The sequence below is a fragment of the Anser cygnoides genome, chromosome 5, assembly GCF_040182565.1.
Source record: "Anser cygnoides isolate HZ-2024a breed goose chromosome 5, Taihu_goose_T2T_genome, whole genome shotgun sequence".
Classification (NCBI taxonomy): Eukaryota; Metazoa; Chordata; class Aves; order Anseriformes; family Anatidae; genus Anser; species Anser cygnoides.
This window is the reverse complement of record NC_089877.1, coordinates 4,952,186-4,977,537: the sequence shown is the minus strand read 5'-3', so window position 1 is coordinate 4,977,537 and position 25,352 is coordinate 4,952,186. Positions and strand designations below refer to the sequence as shown.

Below are 25,352 nucleotides of genomic sequence, written 5' to 3'. Positions count from 1 at the left end.
AACAGACTGACTGGCAACTCTGCAAACCTTATTTTCTTCTTATTTCACAAAAATGACCAATATTTGGAATCCTCCCTATTTTAAACCCCTGGGAATTATCCATGCACTTACCCGTTTTTAGTCTCTAGGTGCTCCCAGGGATGTGAACCAAACCAAGCACATAGATACTACAGTGAAGCTGCAAAGTTTCTGAAGGAGTCACTGTCTTGCTCACTCTGTTGGTATAGAGGTAATGCAGAAGGACTCACAGAATCATAGAATGGCTCGGGTTGGAAGGGACCGTAAAGATCATCTAGTTCCAAGCCCACTGCCATGGGAAGGGATGCCACCCACTAGATCAGGTTGCACAGGGCCTCATCCAACCTGGTCTTGAATCACACGTGGACTTTAGCACATGGAAGTTATCCTGAGATAGGGTAACTCTTAACTGCAGCCTCTTTTCAGGCTATGGAAACTCTTTGTGTCAGTGCCAGGAGAGTGATAGGAATAATTGTAATGGACAATTAAGAAATGCAAGACAGACCCACAAATAAGTGTTCATGCTAGAAATTGTTTTGTTTGGTAGAAAGGGGAGGGTAATCAGTGTTTCCAGTGAACCTATTTTCCACTCTGTAAATCTGAGTTTTGTTCTTTGTGTCTTGCAGCCCATATTTTCTCAGTTAGAAACCTCTGTTTGGTTCTGTATTACTGAGCTTTGTAACATGACTGCAATTAGAAGACACTTAACTGAGACAGAGGAAACGGTATACCATTGAAACCTTTTCTTAAGAAAAAAAGGGACAATTTTCAACATTTAGGTGATTAGAACCTGTCATTTCATGTTGTTGTTTTCAGGCTGACACAGATGACAGGACAAAGGAGCATACATGGAAATAAAATGAAAATTCAGAACAGATGTCAGGACACATTTTTCATGCTGAATGTGCAGAGTGGCCAACCAGGTAAGGCAAAAGCATTTTCCCATTTAGGAAATAATTAGATGGACCATCATGGACAAAATGGCTTTATCAATTTCCTTTATCTTTAATTTTCTTACATTCATATTATACTCAAGTTGCTGTTCACTTTTATCTGACTGGAAGCTTCATCGTCATCTGGACGTGAACCTAGTTCTTATAGAAATGAATTAACTATTAACTGCCAAGTGAACTAGATATTCTGTCAATATTATATCATGCTGTTACGTTCACGGTCTAGCAGTGCATCCATTTTGAAGTTCAGAGTGTGTCTGAAAGTTTTTATCACAGTTACAAAATGGAGTATAGGACAAAATTAGAGTGACAGAAGACATGCTGTTTTTATTATCTTGACAAGTCTAATTATTTTTAAGTGATAAAAATGTTACACAAGAATGAATTTAGGAGATAATTTAGGAAAAAAAAAGCACCAAAAACCACACAAATGAAATGGAGAAAATCAAAACCAAAACAACAATAAAAAGGTGAATGCGATTCTGGGATCTTTGCTTTAGCTGAGGCTTTAGTCCCAAATCTGGTATAGACTTCCTATGTAATCTTGCTGCCAGTCTTCTACAATGCTGTGCCTTATCTTTCATGTTCAGAAATAGAATAATTTTATTTTCTCAGGTGAATGCGACTGTGAAACTGTAATTATTTGGGGCACTAACATTTCAAATGTGCATGTGTGTATAAATATAATACTACCTTATATAAGGGGTGTGTGTGTGTATGCATGTGAAAGATAGAAGTTTGGTATAGGTATATATGTGAGCCCTTCTTCTGAATATCAGCTTTTTTGATATGCCTTTTTTATGGGTGGAAGACTTAATGGTGCCCTTTTGGTGGCTGAGGTCATTAAAAATGTCCTCAATAACATTAACACTGACCACTACTGTATGACCATAGAATGAAAGGGCTACTGCTTTATTCCTAAATCATAAATGTCTAGTATTAAATAGGAAGAAGAATAAAATTGTGCAAATACAATTACTGAGTCCTGGTTTCCTCTCACATCAAATTTACATGGAATCCATCACAATTCTTCCTAATATATTACAGTTAAGGATAAATTCTGTATGCTGTATTGTTATGTGGCAGAAGAAATGTGAATGGAAAGCCAAATTCTTCAGTGCACAATGAATGTTTCACCAACAGTTTAACTGGGCTCTGCAGCCAGTTTTGCAGGGGGAATGTATTGCTCCATTTTCCCCTCCCTTCATGCATATGTAACAGGAAAAAGAAATGACTAGTACCAAGTATTTACACCACACGTATACATACAGTCTTAAAAATTACATTGCATTGCTTTGAAATTCCTTAGAGAATTTCATGCTGCTGTAGGGAGAGAAAAACCTATCATTTTTTTCATGTCTGCACTACTGAAAATGCCCATTTCCTGCTCTGTCCTGCTCAAGACTTTCTACCCTGTGCTGTCATACTCAAGGCTATTCTTCACCCGCCTTTCACAGTTTTGAGATCATTAGTAATAACAGATTTGAAATAAGATTCAGCATTCCAGGTATTTGGATTTGAATACCAATAGCATGAGTTTAGAATTACACATTTTTACTTAAATGATTTATTTGCATTCCTTTCCAGATGCTTTCTTCATTCTTCAATATTTAATTGACTTTTAATCATGTTTTGAAAGCTGTTTTTGTAACCATGAGGCTATGAACTTTATGTTCTTCTTAAAAAAAAAAAAAAAAAGAATTCATATGAAACGATATGATAAAGAAATTACATTTTTAAAGGAAAGAATTAGGAGGATTCATCTAAATTGACTAATAAAATAGTCTAATTGGGCTTTACAGTGGAGACAGAAGCATCTCCAGCAAGTGCTACATTCCACAGCAATGTGGACTGAATAGACCATTAGCAGGATCTAAGCAGTTTATTTAGTTTTGGACATCTACAGTTAGGTCACAGTATGTCTCAGAAGTAGTGAAGATTTATATAAAATTGAGATCTGGCAGTGTTGTTTACTAAAATGAATTGTAAACTGTATTTGCATGTGGTGTTTTCAATTTACAGCTTATATTCTCTGGGCTAGAAATTCTCATTATTTTAACTTTTTCTGATTCAGTTTGGGAAAAGGCATTATTCTTAAGCTAAAATAGTATGTGTAGCTTTCCCATTGTCCTTACTATGAATGCATGGTACTACAGTAAAATGCAAAAAGGTTCTGTTTAGTTGTGTTTAGCTCAATTTAGCAAAAAAGTTTCTGGTTTTGACATGCATATTTGTCAAAATCTCGACCAGACAAGAGTCTGCAAATGTCATAGAACAGCTGTAATACTAATATGTTTTTTTTGTATTCTTAATGCAGTAATATATCATATGAAGTATACAACAGTTACCAAGATCTTGTAAAATCAAATAACAAAAAAACTATCAAATCAAGTACCAAGAATTTAGCTTAGTAGTATAATTTAATTTGCAGTCAGTAAGCAGGGAAGCCATTTCAAAACAATGTTTCTGTAATATTAGGGAAGACAAAATATCCCCTTAATATTCCTGTGGTTAACTTTAAGATACAAAGTCTGCAGATTTGTGTAGCTAAGGTTAATTTCCTGGATATCTATTTGTAGGCACAGGGGTATTAATTTGGCAATAATCCATACTGTAGAAGAAAACCTACTGTGGAGGAGAAGGGGCTTGGTGAGGAGGAAAAATTGCATTACATTCAGCATGCAATTGCAAGGCCAATTGTTGAATATTTAAGACTATTTAATTGACTATTTAGAGACTATTTAGAAGACTGACTAGAAAATGAGAGCCACATGAAAATCCATGTCCTGTCACAGATAATTTCTTGGTTTCGCAGGGAGTCTAGCATTTCTACACATCACTTTTTCTGCCTCCAAGGGAATGGTAAAGTTAAATTTGTAAATGTATTTTCAAATTCTCAGAGGAAAGGTGCTATGTGTGTGCAGAGTATTATTAGTAATAAGATCACTATGTTGTGTCAATTGGCATAGTTGCATCCTGGAAAATAGTTCTCATATCATTATTAGCCATGACGATTCCAAGAGGAAACGTTTAGTACAATACTACAAAATGGAGTTCTTTAGAGCATATTTTCTTTATTTTTATGGGCCACTGAAAGTAATAACTGACCCTTTTAAAATGTAAGGCATTATTTCCTTTTCAGTTTCCAGTGCTGAAAACACTGAATGCAAAAAAGTGATTGTGTGTATCATTCCTCTTTTCTTCCACATAATTTGTTAATGTATACAGCAGTGGAGAATTTTAAGAGATTCCTTTCATGCGACGTAAGAACAAATTATCTTCATTCAGTCCAATTTATACATGAGAAGAACTGACTCAAAACAGTCCTGTGATCAATGCTGCTATGACTACCTTAAATACATTCACTGAATATTATCTCTACAGAAAATAGCCATGTAGGATTAATTGTTATATGAGTTGTTTCTTTTTTAATTGATTTTTAAAGGTTAAAATTTTAAAATGATACTGTCATTTAAATGTAGTGTGAAGGTTTAAGTGCAAATCACTCTAAGGTAACTTTTTTTTTTTTTTTTAAGAGCGGACTAATGCAGTATTATGTTTTATAGAGCAATAAAATTATGTACTAAAATTATGCTCATAAATGTAAGCAAATGTAAACCAAGCTATTAGTTATGTTTTCTCAGATAAAAGTGATTAGCATAGCTATCAAACTCTTCTCCCATTTGAATAACAGAATTATGTCTGAAATCTAAAGCTTGTTTGCAAAAGCTGAGTCTTAAAAAGAAATGTAAATCCAGCTATCAATGTTGTATTTGAAAGTGAATGCAGTGGCCTGCCTATCATTCTGCTAACGACTAAGAGCAGAGGAACATGACCCAAATTGTAGCTAAACATATCAATATGAAATGTGCCTCAAACACTATTTTAGAAATCATTCTTAGCATTTTATCATGATCTCCTTACTGCTGATCAGACTTACTTAAAAACTATTGTGGTTTGTTTAAACATAAGAATGATGAAAAAGTCGTTTAGCAACAGTCGCTGAGAGACAAAGTTTCATGTATAATTCATGAAGTATGTGGTCATCTACTAGCAAGTTAATTTCCATCTGACAGCTATACTTCTAGTAGTGTCCTCTCCGGAAGGCAATGGTATGTAATTAAAATCGGAACAGAAGAAATTAATACTGATTACTTCATAAAGAATGTCAAAGCTTGAATACTGTTTACCTGTCTTTATAGGATTGAAACAGGTATTTTGACAATTTGTATATGGATGAATCTATTTTCTTGACCCTGTATTCAATTGTTTTCTTACTGCCTAGGAACTGTGGTTAAAATTGCTCCTGGAAAATCCCGTTGTTAAAAATAACAACAACAAAACACACACACACACACACACACACACCAAACAAACAAACAAAAACAAATGAAAACACCAAGCCCCTACATCAAACCTGCAAGGAACAAATAAAAACTGTCAGTACTAGTAGGTGGCTTTCATGTAATGCTAATATTGATTGGTCAAAGGAAACATTTAGTAGTTTAGATGCAAACCACTTCTCAGACAAGTGCAGCATTCTCTTTGCATTCTTCCTGCCTCCCTCCCTTACCCCGTTAAATTCAGTTAATCAGTCATTTGACACATTTAATGGGTGTTTGCCACACTGAGAGACTATGGATGACCAACTCTGGTATCATAAAGGATTTCTTCTTATTCTTTGCAATAAAATTATTACAATAAGAAATAAATAAAATATTATCAGGGTTTACAAGCAGTCATGGAATGAAGAACACTGCAGGGAAGGTTTACACATGATCTTACAGAACAGGATGTTTTTAATGTTTCTAGCAATGTTTTGCATTTACATGCAATGAGAGGTTTAGCCTGTGCTGGCAACTTCCAGAGAAAGTCTTAAGAAGATGGTAGCATATGCTAAAGTTTGTCACTGCCTTCCATCTCCCCTCCCTATGCTACTTAGCAGAGTTGCACTACCATATCCTAAAACTATATCTTTTTAGGCAAGGGCTTTTGTGTGTTTTTGCAATACTTGATGGAAAGTTAGACTTCTGTTTTGATACAAGGACATTTTCTATATAATGGCACAACATCAGTTATCTGTCACATGTATTTCAATTTATTCCATCCGTCCATGTTCTCTTTTTGGAGAGACTGAAGATGCAACGTATACAAAATGTGCAATAACAGGTTCTTGTACAGCGTAACAATAGTGACAGTATTCAGTAATGCAGGTCAAGACAATTTACGGAGAAATTAAATTTATTTAATTTGAAGAATCTGAAAAGATGATTCATATTAAACCTAGAAGAATTCAGACAATAAATGTACACACAACACAGGTGGTGTATATGATGTTATAACATTGCATTGCTCAGGTAAATTGATGTGTATGAGTATTTCGTAAAGGTAAGACTGCTAAGTCAAACAGAGATTTACAAATATTGAGCCTCAGGTAATGCGAAGGAAGATTTGTCTAGTACAGTGGCATTTATTAGTAGTTAAAGCAGTTAGTACTGTCCATTCACAGTCTCTGTGGTTCTTAGTAATGAATGAACAAAGCTCTTCCACACTTCCTACAGTCACGTTTTAGAAACATTTCCACGTCAAAAGACTGTACATAGAAAAATACCCATAGAACAATCACCTTATCCTCTTTTCCTCTCATTTCTGAGATGGTCTATAGGATAACACTTGACTTTTCATTTTACCTCAGTAAGACGTATTTTGGCTCATAGCTCTGTTCTTATGTCGTGCTTTTCTTACCTGAATTTACTACATGAATGACATTTTGCTCTGGCTATAATCACGAACTAATGATTACAGATACCATTTTGGGTATTGGGCAGCCGTAGTTAAAAGAAAAGAATCAGAAAATTTCAGTTGGAAGGGCTCTATTGAGATCATCTAGTCCACACCCTGTCTCTCCCTTTCCTCTCAAAGCAGGGCCAGCTTTGAAATTAGATCAAGTGGTGCTGCAGTTCTCATCCAGCCAAGTTTTGAGGGAAGAGTTCTGAGGAAACTGATAGTAAAAATTACTTACCATTTTTTTTGTTTGTTTTTATGCCTACCACTAATTGTCTAAAATTAGCTGATGGTAGAGTACCGGATTAGATAGCTCAAACAATTCCTGCAGTTTGGAGGCTTTTAAGAGGAAAATGCAGTATCAGTGCTGGGATGTGTTGAATACTATTTTGCATGATGTTCTTGCCTTTTCACTATACTTTCAATGAGAATTTGTTTTCTGATTTCAAAGGACAGGCTGGTTATGGGGCTGGGAAGAACTGAGTTCTAAAAAATGTGGGGAAAGGTACAAAAAGAGTAATTAGAGCTGGCCAGAAGTGGCATAAAGTAAACCGTAAACTAAAGTGACAGGGAATGTACAGATACAGGGAAAATTTCCGGGTTTAATGACAGTAAAAAATGAATGAAGACTGCTTAAGGGTGAGAACATCAACAGTGAGATTAATGGTGAGCAGTGGCAGCAGCTGTCACGTCAATACAGTATTAAGTTTGTAAATGTTTTAAGCATAAAAATTCTATAAGGAGAAACATTCCATGTGGTTAAATTGAGGTTTATACTATCTGCAATTTTGTAAGACCCACTGGACAACAATTATATCAAGTAAATATTTTCAGATGGTCAAAATACAAGACATGATGTTACATGTGCTGAAAAAATCTGTCATGCTGCAGTGTTTAACACAAGCTGAAAGAACAGTATAAACTGCCAGTAAATATAAATGAAATGAAAACAAACACTGCAGTGCATGACTTCCTGTGGGATTTGATATTAATCCCCACTTATGAGGAATAGTCTGTACAACATATTTTCCCTAGGGGACTTGTGAGTTATCCAGCTAATCCTTTTTCAAGGCATATGATTTGTATCCGGCAAGAAATCACACAGAATTTTTTCAACCAGCTCCAAATATATAGTATTGATAATGAAGTCTATGTAGATGGATTTGTGTGAAAAAAAAAAAACAAACAACAGCAATACACACCTTGGAAAACAAGCTTAATGTGTGTGTTTCATTATGCTTTGGTCTGCACTATAACTTTCAGATAAAGGTGCAGTTTTAAACATCTGATTTTTTTCTTTTAAGTTCTCTTTGGATTCAGTTCCTCTCCTTTGTGTTTTCAATCATTTTCCTGTTACTACATGTGTTTTTATTGGATGTAAATAACAGATTAATTGTTCTAATTGTTTTTAGTCTTTTTGTATCCTAGCGATGGATGTTCTCTCTGTGATGGTTTTGAAGTCTCTTGTGCTTAACAGCATAACTTTTTTCAGATTCAGATTCTTCTGTCTGATATGTTCTCAATTCACATCCTAGTAACAGCATCTGTACCCTCCCCATCTTGTGGAAGGTAAAAGAAGAAAACCTCTCCCTTTGTTTCGATCATAGGTAGAAGGTTGTTTGCAGTATGTCATATCAGAGGATCCTTAAAGACACGCTGGGTTAGCACCTTCACAATCTTTTTTAAAGTCTAGCCACTCTGTTAGATCAAGACTAGATACTTTAAAAGTTATATGTTCCTTTTCCATTTAAATAGAATGTTATTGAATTGCAACTAAAACTAACTTAATTCTGTTAGTATGAATACTAAAACTGTTAGATGGACATTTATTATTTCTGTCTGAAATTTCTGAAAATTATTTCTGTCCCCAGAGAGAAAAAATGTGGAGAAGGCCACTGTTCTAAGGGCTTGCTGCCAAAAAGTAGATCAGAATTGTTTGGATGAAGTATTAGCTGGGGTTCACTGCTTTCACAAAGTCTGAGGTGGGAGAATGGCCTGTGTTAGCTATTAGATCATTTCCTAAGCTAAGCCTGGATGTATAGGCATTGTACATTTTTAGTTTGTGCAGAATACCTCATTTACTTCTCATGTTTGGAGACTGAAATACAAAAATGCCTAATATTGAACAGTTGTTACTCCCAGTAGTAACATGTATGTGGTACAATGGTAGCAAATATTCCAAAGACTAAATCTTGGCCTGAGATTACTTGTATGCTAAGTATAGTAATTACATTGTTCAGATGTTTATTCTAAGAGTTCAAGTTTGATATATTGCTGCTCATTTAAATAGGCATCACAAGGTGGAAAGGATCTAGGGATATTTAAAGTTTTTCCAAAATGATCTTTCTTTAAGCGTGTTTTCCTATGGAACTGGTGTCTCTTTAGTTCCAGTGAGATGAGAACACTTAGAATAAAATCTTTCTTTGCTGATGAAACATAGGCTGAGTTTGTCTTTTTTTTTTGAAAAAATCAGATTACCATTTTTTTCTTTATTGAATGGTTTTGACACAGTAAGCATAGACACATAGTGCTGAACAACTTCAGAAAGGATGAGCACCTTGCTCTCAGATGAATACAAAGGCACTTGTGATCTTTTGTGAATCACTTGGGAATGTAGAGATTTTAACTCTTATAGTTGTTTGTTGCAGTTATTGGTTGCTTAGAGTAATATTCTTGGCTTTTAAAAAAACTTTTTTTGTGTTTGAGTGAGTTGAACTTTGTATCGAGTTTCCATGTGTATGTGAAGGGATGACACTGGGTCTTGTATCTTTGACTTACTGTGTAAGGGTATAGATTCTTTATTTGGTTTCTGCAGTGCTGGAAAGAGAATTTTTTTACCTTGTAGCCTATGATTTTCTTATATTTGTTGTGGTTCATGTTTTGTTCTTTGTATACGTTCTACCAGTGGCAGAGTTTCAGATCCTCAAACCAGTGGCTTCCCAAGTTAATTCTGAGAAGATTCAAGAGAAGCTATAGATTTCATAAACCTCAGTTTCAAGTTCTGTTCATAACACTTTCAACTGTAATAGCTTTGGCTGTCCCAGTTTTGGGACTCTTAGCTTGATATTTGCTTAGTCAAGAGAAGTACTATCTGCTTGGTCCTTTCTGCTGTTGCATACAATAGTCAGTTCTTCATAGTAATGTCAGTTACTTATTGTCCATGTTTTCCAAAATGGACTTGAAACAACACAGAGATGATCCTGACTTCCTATTGTTAAATAGCTCAAGTTTCTACTGGGAGCAAAATCCACTTATATTACTTACCGGGCTTCTATTAACTTGGGTAGACCATCAGCTCAATGTCAGGCCTGTAAGATGTTCCAAGCCTTTAGCAGTTCTGTAAACTTAAGATTCATATTTGGCTCAGGAAGTCCATAAATTTAATAAAAAACAGGAAAGAATGTATATGTCTACCAGTCAGGTTACTATTAGTTGATGGGTTTATTCCCTGACTGCTGGAAATGGAGTGTCATGAAATGCTCTTTGTCTTGGTCCAGGCACTTACCTTTTATATTAGACTTCGTTGTAGAAACATCTCACTTTCTATAAGTCATCTTTTACATGTTCTGGTGAAGAAGGACAAGACAAGGAAGTAAAAAGAAGGGCATTTGCTATCAATTTTGCATAGTAAACTGCTTCTTGGAGGATTCCAACCTGGAAATTCTGTTGCAGGTAATGAGTTAATCAGTGGCATCTGCAATGTTACTTGCTTTTCCAAGTACATACAGTACTTAGCTAAGAAATGTTTCTTATATACCATGCACTGTAGTCTCAGTCCCAGATACTTTTAAAACACTTAATTCTTCTGATGATTTAACAACCTATACAACAGTCAGAATGTCCAGAAGGAGAATCCATTTGTTCTCCATGCACCATCTCTCTAACAAAATAGAAACCAGTGGATGGAAACTCTGAGAACATGAAATTCTTGCTAATATGAAGTTGGATTCATACTGATGGTTAACTTGCTGAACACCAGGAACATAAGAAGTGCCAAGACTGTTTCCTCTCTTTTACCATATAGGCTATCTCTTTTACTCTTTTACCATATACTCTATCAAAAAAATGAAGGAGCACCTTGTCAATGCTTAAACTTTTCTGTTATCAATAGATAATCTTATATGATCCTAAGGACTTTTTGTGCTCAAAGGTACGGATGCCAAACACAAGCTGAAAAAGAGAATGGCCTCTCTGGTATGCTGCCCATCATACACAAATTAAATTACTTAGAAATAAGCATAAAATTTGTAGTGTCAATTGTTTTGACATTGATTTGACTGCAAATGGACAAGCTCACTCTTATGTAACTGTAAGTTTCAGGAGCCTGAGCTGTACTTAAAAATGAACTCAATGTACAGTTCCCTAAGGCACAGCTATTGTCATAATCTTTCCCTACTTCATCAGTAGAAACTTGAGGTAAGTAAAGTGTTTATTGTGTGTAAGCCACATAATAAGCACTCACATGTATGGGAGCTACCTAATAGACCCAAATTTAAGAAGCCATATGGGTAATGGACTGTAAAGCAGAAAGCACTGTACCTCTGCCTAGTCCCAGTGTGTATTTAAATTCTAAAGCTGCAGAGTTGTCTGTTGGCACAGCTTTGTCAAAGTAATGCTGACCACTCTAGTGGAATCCTAACAAATTGAAATCATCTGGATGCACTGACAGAAGCCAAAAGCTGACTTTATATGGCTTTTTCCAACTGAGCAACCAGACCACAACACTGGACCATGTGGGTGGCCTCACCCACTTGCATATATGACACTTCTGGAAGTGAAATGGCTATGAAATCACTAACTGATTTACCCTCTGTATAAAACAGCTAGTTTGTCTTAGTGACTTAAAAGGCTCTGATGAGCCATCTTTATGGCTAAGATTCTCAAAATCAAGATGAGGAAAATTTGACAATTGTACAATTACCTGCTTCATGTACAAAGCTTAAGCACTGAAAAACTTAGCTTACAAAACAGTTGGATACAGTCTGTGTATAGAGATGTTGTTGTGTTTACTTCTTAAAGACTAACTAGCATAATTGAATTGTGTTTTCCAGAAAAGCAATATCTACTTGTATTCTGTGTAAAAGTTACTTGAGGAATTAGGGTATAATCAATTGGATGAGCCTAGTAAAATTAACTTCATAGATTTTCAGGCTGTGTAATGATATCTGTCACAAAGAGAGGACTAAAGACAAATACCTCACTTACCAGTAGTATAAATACAGGACCTTTAAATTTATGTTAAGACCACTGGAAATGGAATTTGTCCCATTGTCTTAGCTTATTGCTTAAAATCTAAAGAAGAAATTATTTAAAGAATACCTGACAGCTGAGTGAGCATGATTCTGTAGTTGACTGAAAGGTACACAAAATGGTCTCAGAATTCATTGGGAAGTTGATCTTGCCTGTTCCCAGAGCTCTGATAGTATGGATAAAATGGAAACTAGATCTTGCCAAACAAAAGCCTGTGGTGCCTGAACACCTTCTAATGAGAAGGAATGAAATCCCGGTTTCTCTGAATTCAGTAACAAAACTCCCATTGAGTTAAACAGGGAATGGGTAGGGGGTGAAGGCGATGGGAGGGTGGTGACAAAGTTTCACCTAGAGTATTTAGCACATGCTTTGAAGAATATATGAGTAAGAGCAGCAATTCATCCTGAGTGCTTTTAAAAGGTAACTGTTATGAGGGGGGGAAAAATGTTGGTGTTGCAAGTAGTGGATAAAACTGAAAAGAGATTCCTTCTTCCTGAGAAATTCTAACTAGCTTTATATTATAATAACATGGAAGGACTCCAGTGGGGTACACGAATCTTGAAAGCACTGAGCATTCAGTAGTATAAAGTGAAATCTTGTTTTTTGTTCTTCATAGGCCCCTCATGTTATAAATTGCCAAATCTGTGTGGTATCATTTCTGTTCATCTGTTGACGATGCATTTTTGGATGCTTGCATTCATGGTTTGAGCTTCTTTCTAATACCTTTTCTACATTATTTGTCCTTTGAAAGTTGATGTTGTCATGCACTTGTCCTGCTTCTGTTGGTATTTATTATATATATGTGTAACAGTAAACAGCAAAGTAACAGCAAGTAACAGTAACAGTAACAGCAAAAAGAGGAGGGAAAATGGAGGGTAAAAAGAACTTTTCCACCCTAACAGGAGAATTAAATCACGACTGCCTCAAAAGAGAATTGTTTCTTTCAGTAACAGTCTAAACTCTGGATTATAGCGCAGCCAAGACATATCCCCAGAAACACAGTGAATGAGCATTGAACAGTGTTATATTTCTTTTATGAAAAACATTCTTCAAAACGTGTGCATAAACAAGAAGCACACATGTTCAACTAAACTATTTTTTGGCTGTCCTGAGGTGTTTATTAACTCATTTGGATTTTTGTATGCATGTAACCCTTTAATTTCCGTACTTGAACTGTAGGCAGGTTTTGATTTTTCTTTCTCAATCATCTGTGCCTCATGGATTTTCAGAATTAGCCTATACAATAGTTATGGTTCAGTGGTTGCCATTATGATCTGAATGTGTGACAAGTATTCTTGCAATATTCTGATAACTTTGTTAAAAGCTGAATTTTAACAAGATACTCTACATTCATCTGTATGTTAAATCTTGATTAGTATTAGCAATGATAAACTTGTTACATTGTCAGGACTGAGATTATGACTACAATTAACTTTGCAGCCCTTTACACGCTTAAAACCAGCATTAAATTTCCTTGTTTCCTATTGAAAAAATGGGTACAGTTTTGAGTGATTTTTGTGAAAAGATCATTTCTACATATGAACAAACCAGGCATCTCTTATTAACTATTGTCACCTGAAGAAGATAATGCTTCATCCTGGGGAATAATCTGAAAGGTGACTGAATTCAGGGAGAACTTTATTCCTACTTAGTTTTGATGAGCACTTTTTAAGGACCTCCCACTTCATCTTTCCCCAAAACCTAGTATTTGCCAGATGTCAACAGCAGCAGCAGACAAGTATTCAGGAAACGTAGAGCCTGTTCCCAGAACTGCTGGTCATCAGCTTGGTCAGGTTCCTTCACTGATTCTATTTTTGGATTTCTTGCTATCCTTTGCTTTCTTTGCCTTGCCAGTTAAATTTCTTCAGATTGGAGTTGCTTTCTAATATGTTTTAAGAAAGTATACATTGCAGTTGGGTCCCAGCCATTGTTTGGGCCTTAAAACTTTACTGTTTCAAGTCTTTATTCCTCAAAGTACTTTGCACATGTATTTTCAGGAAAAGAATAATAGTGGAAATGAGACTGTTGCCCCTCCATCATCACTCCTTTGCTGCTTTCAAAGTCCTTCTGGAAGATATTGGAAATGTAGTCATGGAGTGTATTTCAAGGAATCTCAAGTAAAGCAAGGAGAAGCTCTATGGAGCCTTTCAGTATTGGATACCAATTAAAAAGACATTTGGCTGAGGCTGATCATCAGTTGCTGAGGTCTGTTTTTAAGTACCTAGTTTGGTTTTTGAATTTTCCTATTAGAAGCAGTTGTCTAATTTCAGGGTGCTGCTACGCTTACACAGAAATGCCCATTTTTGATTCTGTTCAGTAATAAATTACAAATTTATTATTTTACACAAAATAACCAGTCTTAAATATTTGGTATCTAAGGTACATTCTTGGACACAGTAGTGTAAATTCTGTCAATCCCATAGAATTTATCATGCGTATTAATCGTTAGACTTCCTTCCTTGTATTCCAGGTGTGGCAGTTCAAGGTGTTAAGCACTAATTAAGCATTAATTCACTAAAAGACTGCAAGAAGGATAAAATAATGTTTTCTTGGTTATGGTACAGGACTGTTGTCCTTTACCATAGCATTTTTTATGTATCTCAGTCAAGCGATGCTTTTAAGGAGTTACTTCTTTGTCTGTCTTCTCTTTTGGAGGACCTAGCTGGAGATACAATGCTTTCATTTGTTAAAGTATATATAGTTGCAACTGATTTATCCATAGAGCTAAATAGTCTGAAGCAGGTATTTTGGACCTGAGATTTAGACACAAAAGAAGGTAGACGTCTTTAATTTATGTGCTGTTCCTATCTGTAAGAGCTGTTAATATTCCCTTAACTCATGGATATGTAGTAAGGTAAAACCTCAGAATGTTACAATATGTATTACCAAAAGTCACAGAGGACTTAGTAATTCTGTTTTCAAAACTGGGCTTGGACAGTACTTTATAAATAAAGTCAGAGGCAGTACATTGAACAATAAAGAGAAAAAATTTTGAACAGCTGCTACACTAGTATCCCTTTGTATTCTTAGATGCAGGATCTTGTAGAAAATTGACAGATTTTAAGTAAGGAGGCTGAATTAAGTTTATGCAGCCAACCTTCTTTTTTTTTTTTTATTTCTACCTTTGAGGTCTTGAATTTTCACCCCTCGTAACATCACTCTTTTAACAGTTACTTAGTATATAATACACAAACAATAAGAAATTCTATACTTCTGATTATTGTGTTTGCAAAGCATACAATGCATATAGATATAATTTATATATATATATTTGCATATAAATGCACTTTGAATATTTGCAAAGTATACAATGCATATGCATTCCTGAAGAAATAGACCCGGTATATTTGAGATAATCTAGATTATTTGTTGTTAAAGATTGCTTTTTCTGTTGCTGACTATATATTCAGTTTGCCAAGGGAATTTATAGAAGTAGAAAAGAATATCAAAGCCTGAAGTGGCAATTCCAAGTAATGATAGCTGTTTCTACTGTACTATACTTTCTCTGCTGTACTGTACTGTTATTGATACAACTGAATGTCTGTCCAAATCTCTGTGGATTCAGTGATGCCTTAGGCAATTTTGTATCTGAAATGCAACAATCTGCCACATGTACAGCCAAAAAGTTTGAGAACCTGCTCTAAATATCTCTGAGGTTGCAAATTCATGATCCAGGGCCATATGCTGTTGTAAGTTTCAGCATGCTGATGCAGAAGAGTTAAAACATCCTGCACCCCATTGGCAGTAAACGGTAGACAAAGAGTGACCTGACTGAGGTGACTGCTTAGGGATTAGTGGCCCTACAGATGGCATGATGGAGAGCAATCAGAGGTTCTAGATTCATTGCAGCAGTGGCCAAGAGAGAAAAGTTGTATTCTGCTGACTTCTCCTAAATTTGTTTAAATAGGATAGTTAGTGACATGAAGGTAAATGAAATTATGAATGTGATAATATTGGTACAAGATGAAACTGATATAAATTAGTCATGAATATGTGTAGACTGAAAGTTCTGAAAGAACTCTCAGTGAGGAGGAAGCAAAGGTGTTTTAAAATCATGGAAGGGATTTTATGAGAGTGCAACACTTCATCAAAAGTATTTTGCTTGCTTGTTTCATGTAAAAAGCATGACTTTCTAGTCACTATATGCCTTGTTTTGCATTATTTTATAAGTAGCCTATTGATATTCTTGTTTGTCTATAAATGTCTGGGGGAAATATGGAGAATGTTTCATGTGATGGCTGTTCTTATAGTCCAGAATAACTAATCGTTTGTGTTTATGTACATTATGGCATTCTGTGTAATGAAATCAGAAACAAGTATTTGATAAATATTTCCATGCAAACTAATATCTTGCTAGCTCCTGTTTTTATGACCAGGTTAAAGAAGTTCTATGGGTGGGAATAAATATCTTAAACTGAAATTAAAATAATTCTACACTTGTTTCTGACTTCAAAACGGAGATAACACAATTTTGTTTTGTTTCTTGAAAAAGCATTTCCTTTGCTCACACACACCAAAGCAAACATAGAACAGATGCTGATCCCCATGTCACTGCTGGTGGTTTCATATTGGGTAAATATGACTAATTTCAGTAGAGCTATTTCCAACTGCTTTACAGTGACAGAAGAACAGAACCTGCTCTGTACAGGATTGTAGATACAACCAATACCTAAGAAAAAGGATAGCATCTAATAGAAATTAGATGGCTCCATCTAATAGAAATTAGACTCCATCTAATAGAAATTAGAGATAGATTTCCAGAATTGCAATGCTGTTCCTGAAAGCTCTTCTCTTTACCTTGTTTCAAGTTTCCTTTTCACTCCATGCAGTAACTCTCCACAATATGGACTGAGACCTAATTGTCCATGTGTGTTCCTAGCACGTCAAACACAGCTACCGCTTTCAAGAGGAGTACTAGGAGTTTGCAGGTCAGTGCATCTTTAGAGTCTTTCAACAGACTGCACTATAGATACAACTTAATAGCTACAGGCAGTTTTCTTAAGCACTTTGATAAAATATGACTAAAGAGGTATTCTGGCAATTTTGCTTTTGTTTCTATTTAACTATGAAAAAAAAAAAAGGAAAGAAAAAAATGTTTTGCTGAATTGCATGACCTCATGGGCCGTATTTCATGTTCCTCATTGAAATGTGGTTAAAATAATCTTGTATTTAACCAGATCCAAACCTTCAAACAGCAGCATTTTTTTTTTTTTAACGTCAACTTAAAAGACAGACTATTTCATTTTTTCTTTGGCTGCATCCATCAAATACTTACATACACAAAACATTCATCATTAATTAATACGAGCACTGTAATTCATATAAAACAATTATAGCATTTAGAGGCTTTAGAGGAGCTATTATTGCTGCCTTAGCCCTTTTAAAAAATATATTCCCCGAAGGACAAACTGCAATCCATTAATATGTATGTATTATTACTTTTTTGTAACTCCAAGACTGCTGATGTCTGTGAATATGGAAGCATTTATAGGTTATAGACGGTCTGTTAGTTGACTTGCAGTTCTAAGTGCAGTATTTTCTAAAACCTAAAAAGCAGTATTAATTACCCTCTGTCTGTAGTAAAGAATGTAATATTTTTTCTTCTGGAGATTTCACATTTCCTGTGATGCTGCAATAGCAACATTTGTTAGGTTATTTGGAGTAGTTGGCAACATAGGGATAGAAATTTCTGGTTGACTGTTTATTGCACAAATTAATAAAAATCATTCATCTTACATCAGTCTAGCCTTTAAGCAGCTTTCATACTTTTTTAGAATCTCAGTTCTGGGAGATACATTCCAGCATAAGTTTACCCTCTTGTATTGCACGTGAAGGGCAGAATCTTTATGTGCAAAGGCTCATAAAAGGAAAAATTGAGCTAATTCAATAATGTATATACTCCTCCCCACCTAAAACAAGGTATTTTTCATTTACTTTCTCTTTTATACTTTATTCAGCGTTATTCCAACATATCTTGTGTCCTAGCTGTTTAATGGGGTTGATATAAAAGGTTTGTTATGCACGTCTGGAACTGCAGGGAAATGATTGGCTCCTTTTAAAGATATTAAGTGTAGTCAGTTTGGTTTTTATAAATGAAGTAAAAGAACTACTTAAAAAATTTTCAATTCTTCTCCATGATCAGTCTATTGTCACATGCATTTGGCATTCATTATATGCTAGCCCCAGGCGCCTCCAGTCTTGTACTCAGGCCAGCAGTAATTTGGTTTATAGAGATCATATGGCAGGGAAACAGACCTTGAAAGACAGAACTCTAAGAAGCATATTTGATGAATTTCCTATGATTTGAGTCTGGGTTTATTCTTTCCTGTTGTGGAGCAGACACCCTACAGCACACGCGCTGAGGCCCGATGCGCCTGAGCAAGGGGCCAATTAAATGACAATATGCGCACTGTTTTTTCGCACATCTCGGGTTGCATTTCCTATCAGAAAAAGGGAAGGCATGATGGTAGGGGGAGGAGAGGAAGAAAAAGGGGGGCCTTGTAAAGGATCCAAATATGGGCAGGAAACCACACAGAGTGAAGGTTGCCTTTGTCATTAGCAATTAATGTAACCGCGAATACTGGAAAAAAAATATGCTGCGGCTGCTAGTGGCACTGGCGTAGCCAGAGCAGCATGTCTTCTGTCTGTCCTTCTTCCCAGCAAGGCTGGCATCCAGGTGCAGCCAGCTCCAAGGCCTCTGCTGTTCCAGCAGATGAACCAGCAGTTTCTTAACCCTTATAGCCAGACAGGTTCCAGTCCTTATTTGAACATGCCTAACAGGTTGTATAAGTGTCAGGACTGGATCTCAGAACTTCCCATAGCCAAATGTTTTCATATTGCTAGCTCTCACTCTCTTGACATGTGCTAGAGTCCCTTGCAGGTTTACAGGCTGTAGTGTGACCTCATGCTCTTGGATGCTGTGGGAAATGTCTTCATATATGTCACTGAATGACAAACTAGGCTTCAGCTGAGTGGGACTAAGCTGGTGAGGTTGGATTTTGATACCCTTTCTTACATTCAGCAACATTTTCATCACTGGTATCATCAATGGGATTCTGTAAGTGAGGAAGGTACACTCTATGAGTGAACAGATGTAAGCGTAGCCAAAAGCATGCAGTTACACTTCCCTCTCAGGAATCCCTGACCATTGTGGGTCTTTTCACCCAAGTGTTAGCACAGGCACATGTGCACACATATAGGGAAAAGTTCACTCTGGGGTTTATTTAATTTTAAGACCCTAATTTCTTTGATGGTGTCCAGAGACTACCCAGCTCCTTCTGGGATTTTTTTTAATTGATTTTAATTCCTTTTCCCCTCCTCGCTTCTCCTTTCCTTTCTCTTTCCATTTTCTCTCTGCTCTCTCCCCCCCCCCTCCATCTTTTTGTAGTAGTTTATAAATGCCACTTTTCATTAATGTGACCAAAATGTCATCAAGTAGTTTAATGCTCTTTAATGTCCTTGTATCGTTTACGTTTTTTGAACAGCATGGAAATGAATCCCATCTGTGGGTTTGCTAACATCAAAAAAGTTTGACAGGCTATTTAGACGTGCTACTTCACATTGCATTAGTGTGTACAATGTCAGGGAGGCAGGAGCCAGAGTGAGGCCATACCGTGCCACCTCACTCCTGACCCCTCCTATAACTGCTCAGAAAGCGACAGATCACTTACCTCAGAAAATCAAAGTCAATTGTGAAGTATCGTGGCCTGGACAGGAGCCCAGAGGCCTCAGGAAAAGTGTGAAGCCTAAATGAAAAAAAAGGCAAAATCATTCCTTTAAAAAAAAAAAAAAACACAAATGAAATCAAACCCATCCTTTTTTCCCTGCTAGAGCCAAGAGATCCTCATAATATCACTTGGGTGACTGGATGTGTTCTAATGTTGTCTGACGGTTCATTTCTTTACAGATAATTCAATGCTTCCAATGTCATCTGGTTACATTGTTCAGTTGGGGGGGGGGGGTTATTGTTTATTTGTTTTTGCATAGTGGCCATCTGAAAAATAATGTTTCTAAAATAGGAGATACTGTGCCATCTCATTAAGGCCTACTCCTGCTCTCGGAAAGGCTTATTGTGCTCTTTTTTCAACACTTAGACTTTATGAAGTGATATGTAAAGCTTATGCTCTGAAGTACCCTATGCAAGTTAATACATATAAGGAAACTATAATTTCATATATTGTCAATCCATATTTGAGTTAATGTCTCATAAACAAGGCTCATGGATTTAATTCATTCTTTAGTATGTGATGGGTGTATTTTAAATTTATCTGGCTTTGTGCCATGAGAATCCCTTTTTAAGGCATTTACTGTAAAAAGAGATGGGGCTTTTCATTTCAGGAAAACAAAAGCTTCTGTTCTTCCTGAGACACAGGGAACAGCAGAGAGTGCATTTTAACTGTTAATCATTATAGATAAATGGATAATAATTTCCACCTCTGAGTGCACTAGGATTTACTTGCGAGTTTTTAAACCCTCCCACATAGTGCATTTGCATACACAAATATAATTTAATTTTAAGAAGGAATGTAAATAAATAACCTTGTATAGTGGCATCAAGTTTTCAAAGCCAAGGTAATATTTTTTAGCATAAAATAAAAATGCCTTTAAGGCAATTACTGTGAGTGCACCAGGTCTTTAGTCTTTAAGAATTGGGTTTGTGTGAGGTAACATACAATTCTGTTGCTTGTTGTATTGTGCTGAAAGGTAAAACAAAAAGTACAAAACCAGTAAATAGTAAACCTTATTTTACTTTTAAATTGGTAGCATCAGGATAATTTCACTAAAGCCAGATGAAATCGGCACCATTTCATGCCCTGGTCTAAGCACTGTTTACACGGAGTCAAGATACAAACATAACGAAGGAGACAATCAAGATTACATTTAAATTCAGTTAGCAAACATGTGCATTCAAGCTGCAATTCTAATTGTTTGAACTTTTGGTCTTTACACTAAATGTGAATAAGGAGAATGGACTCTTACATTTTTTCCCAAAAAAACGTCAAGCAAAAGAAACATGGATTTTTCTTAAACATTTCATAGGAGACAAGGAAGCAAACCCTAAAGTTTATATTAGAAGCATTTTCCAAGTATCAAAATCGAATATTTTCACTAACGATGACACGTTCTCTTACCCTTTTAAAATCTGAAACATAGCTTCATGTCTGTTCAATACAGGAAGAGTAAACCATGTACTCACAAAGCTGTAGTTCTAAAAGAAAGCTGTGAGGCTTCATTGGAAAAGTAGCACACAAATTATGGATTGCTATTAGAATGAGAATTTGTGTTCTTTACAAGTATATATGCACATGCACAGAACTCACTTAGGGAGAGAGAACAGATTCCTCTAAAAAACTATCCCCGCCATGAAGATGACAGATCCAGCCTCAAGGTGGGATTGATTGTACCTGAACTGCTTGCTTTAAACCCAGCAAGCTTGGGGATTCTGCAGCAATCATTTATTCAGGTACTAGCCTACCCTTGCTACTGGAAGATTGTATTCCCTAATGCCCAAACTAAATCTTCTTCAGTTGAATTGAAGCCTGCCATTTTGTTGTATCTATAGTGGACAAGAACAAATCGTTAGTCCCTACTTTGGAGCCATCTTTTATATATATGAGTATATATACATAAATATGAATATTGCCTTCATACCTTCCCCTCACTCTTCTTTTGTATAGACTAAATAATTCTAGTGCTTAATGTCTTTCTTCACAGACTGTGTTTTCCAGCTCACTCTTGTTCTCCAGTGGGCCAACGTAGGCTGCTTTCTAATCAAATGTCATGACCCAGTCCACCCATTGTATTTCAGTTGTGGCAAAACCACATTGTGAACTGTAGAAATTCTTACGTGACTTTTTTTTTACGTGACTTTCTGGTGATGCTCTTGTTTATACTTATTCCTGTGTACTGTTTTTTCTTTTTTTTTTTTCTTTTTTAATTTATTTATTTCTTTTATCCCCAACAGTAGCACTGCTGACTAAACTTCTGCTTGTGACCCATGACACCTCCTTTTTTCAATAATTTCTGGCAAAATTGCTACCTCTGGATCTTTTCCAACAGGATTTTAGAACATCAGGCATTCCCATTTCATATGTTTATTTTTGTGTCATTCTGAATTCTTGTCCTGATGCCTGCAGCCTCTCCTAGTTAGGTGGCAGTTGCAAATTTAGTACATGCTAATTCATTACTAAGGTCATCTTCTTTGTGCTGCGTACAAAACTGGCTAGATTTTCCTCTAATTTCTTCTCTCTGATTTCTTAGAAAGCACTCTCATAGAATTTATGTATTTATTTGTTTATTTTGCAGCACAGCACTTTCTTAGCTTGTGCTGTGTTTGGGCCTTAGATAAGCAGAGATGATATATAAGATCTCAGACTACGTTGATAGTTAAAAAAAAAAAAAAAAAAGAGTTGCAATGACCTCAAGTAGGTAACAATGAAGATTTTCTGTTTCTGAATTTAAAATGGGATTACAGTAGTCACAGAAGGCTACATAGATGAAGATGAGCTATTTACAAAGTTGTATAATTCAGGAGATGAGGCATTTGACTGCATTTTTTTAATTTGTGTATATGAAACTGAATCATAAGTGCTAACCTTTGCAATCTATCTGGATTATGTATCTATGAAGAAAACAACAGAGAAAAAGCTTCTACAAAAGTTTGAACTTTTTTTTTCCCATCATATAAAATTTTTATGGAAATGAAGAAAAATAGTATTGTTTTGTAGCAGTATTAAACATAACTTTTTGTGGTGAATAGGCTTGATGAGACTTAAATGTTTTAGAGAAGAGTTAAATTTGCAGATAAAAATGTTCTTCTCATTTAAAGTTTTAAAAATATTCAATAAAATGACTATTTATTGAAAAGCATTCATTTTTCAAGAGAACATTTGTTTAATCAAAAGCTTGTCATTATAAAAAGGTTTTGTTGAAACATTCTTGACCAGCTCTAATCTAACCAGGCGATCAGGCCCAGTCAGCATGGGTTTATGAAAGGTAGGTCCTGCTTGACGAACCTGATCTCCTCCTATGACCAAGTGACGCGCTTGGTGGATGAGGGGAAGGCTGTGGATGTGGTCTACCTTGACTTCAGTAAGGCTTTTGACACCGTTTCCCACAACATTCTCCTCAAGAAACTGGCTGCTCGTGGCTTGGACTGGCGTACGCTTTGTTGGGTTAAAAACTGGCTGGATGGCCGGGCCCAAAGAGTTGTGGTGAATGGAGCCAAATCCAGTTGGAGGCCGGTTACTAGTGGAGTCCCCCGGGGCTCAGTGCTGGGGCCGGTCCTCTTTAATATCTTTATCGATGACCTGGATGAGGGGATCGAGTGCACCCTCAGTAAGTTTGCAGATGACACCAAGTTAGGTGCGTGTGTCGATCTGCTCGAGGGAAGGAAGGCTCTGCAGGAGGATCTGGATAGGCTGGACCGATGGGCTGAGGGCAACTGCATGAAGTTCAACAAGGCCAAGTGACGGGTCCTACATCTGGGGCGTAACAACCCCAAGCAGCGCTACAGGCTGGGAGATGAGTGGCTGGAAAGCTGCCTGGCAGAGGAGGACCTGGGAGTACTGGTTGATAGTTGGCTGAATATGAGCCAGCAGTGTGCTCAGGTGGCCAAGAAGGCCAACAGCATCCTGGCTTGTATAAGAAGCAGTGTGGCCAGCAGGTTTAAGGAGGTGATTGTCCCCCTGTACTCGGCTCTGGTGAGGCCGCACCTCGAGTACTGTGTTCAGTTTTGGGCCCCTCGCTACAAGAAGGACATGGAGGTGCTTGAGAGAGTCCAGAGAAGGGCAACGAAGCTGGTGAGGGGTCTGGAGAACAAGTCTTACGAGGAGCGGCTGAGGGAGCTGGGGTTGTTTAGCCTCGAGAAGAGGGGGCTCAGGGGAGACCTCATTGCTCTCTATAGGTACCTTAAAGGAGGCTGTAGAGGGGTGGGGGTTGGTCTATTCTCCCACGTGTCCGATGACAGGACGAGGGGGAATGGGCTAAAGTTGCGCCAGGGGAGGTTTAGGTTGGATATTAGGAAGAACTTCTTTACTGAAAGGGTTGTTAGGCATTGGGATGGGCTGCCCAGGGAGGTGGTTGAGTCACCACCCCTGGAGGTCTTTAAAAGACGTTTAGATGTAGCCCTTAGTGATATGGTTTAGTGGAGGACTTGTTAGTGTTAGGGCAGAGGTTGGACTAGATGATCTTGGAGGTGTTTTCCAACCTAGACGATTCTGTGATTCTGTGATTCTGTAATCATGCACGAGGGTTCTGCTGCCACAGAGTGCTTGATACTTAAGTCCAGTTCAATTCTATCAAAAATGAAACTGTGAATACAGGAAGACAACAGACGTATCTTCTTTTTTGCTCCTGAGGCTACTGATGGGAGTTTGGTCTGTTGTACAATCTACAGCAGATTCAGAATAGTTGTACACGCAAATTCATCTGTACTGGATTAAGAATTAAGAGACTAATGGGAGGGGGCTTTTGAAGTCCAGAAGCGTGTTGCCTATATCTCTGATACATGACAAATTTTGAGATTTTAGTGGCAGATGAAAGAGGAACAGGAAAATTGTTTTAAAACTAGTGAAAACCTAGCAGTATCATCAGTAGTACAGGGGAGTGGCAAGAAAGTGGGCATGGTGCTCTCTCCATAGTCTTGTTTCTGAGAACACAAATTGCTTTTGCTTGTGTCAAGTGATGATTTTCTTTTTGGTGCAGGATGCAGTTTTTATACCTGTAGTGAATATTTTAATTGAACATGGAATGAAACAGTCTCACCTAAAGACTTTTGTTTTGGGAAATCACAGAATCGTCTAGGTTGGAAGAGACCTCCAAAATCCCCTAGTCCAACCTAACACTAACAAGTCCTCCACTAAACCATATCACTAAGGGCTACATCTAAACGTCTTTTAAAGACCTTCAGGGATGGTGACTCAACCACTTCCCGGGGCAGCCCATTCCAAAACTTTCATTTCAAGCCTAACAAACCTTTTGGTAAAGTTCTTCCTGATATCCAACCTAAACCTCCCCTGGTGCAACTTTAGCCCATTCCCCCTCGTCCTGTCACCAGGCACGTGGGAGAACAGACCAACCCCCACCTTGCTACAGCCTCCTTTAAGTTACCTATAGAGAGCGATAAGGTCACCCCTGAGCCTCCTCTTCTCGAGGCTGAAAAATCCCAGCTCCCTCAGCCGCTCCTCGTAAGACTTGTTCTCCAGACCCCTCACCAGCTTCGTTGCCCTTCTCTGGACTCTCTCGAGCACCTCGATGTCCTTCTTGTAGCGAGGGGCCCAAAACTGAACACAGTACTCGAGGTGCGGCCTCACCAGAGCCGAGTACAGGGGGACAATCACTTCCCCA

The 25,352-nt window shown here is 37.0% G+C and overlaps 1 long non-coding RNA gene across 6 annotated transcripts in view; it reads right to left on the bottom strand.

Annotated features, from left to right (window-relative positions):
* Positions 1-5,772: 5,772 nt before the first annotated feature.
* LOC106033940 (uncharacterized) overlaps positions 5,773-25,352 on the bottom strand; it is a 287,150-nt gene continuing 267,570 nt past the window's right edge. For 5 of the 6 annotated variants that reach the window (XR_010831755.1, XR_010831752.1, XR_007165598.2 and 2 more), the window contains 2 exons: positions 19,676-19,750; positions 16,926-19,060 (listed from right to left, as the gene is read on the bottom strand). This is a non-coding gene — a long non-coding RNA (uncharacterized lncRNA). Of the gene's footprint in view, positions 10,322-16,925; positions 19,061-19,675; positions 19,751-25,352 lie in introns of those variants that run through there. The other variant, XR_010831753.1, reaches the window with a different exon arrangement.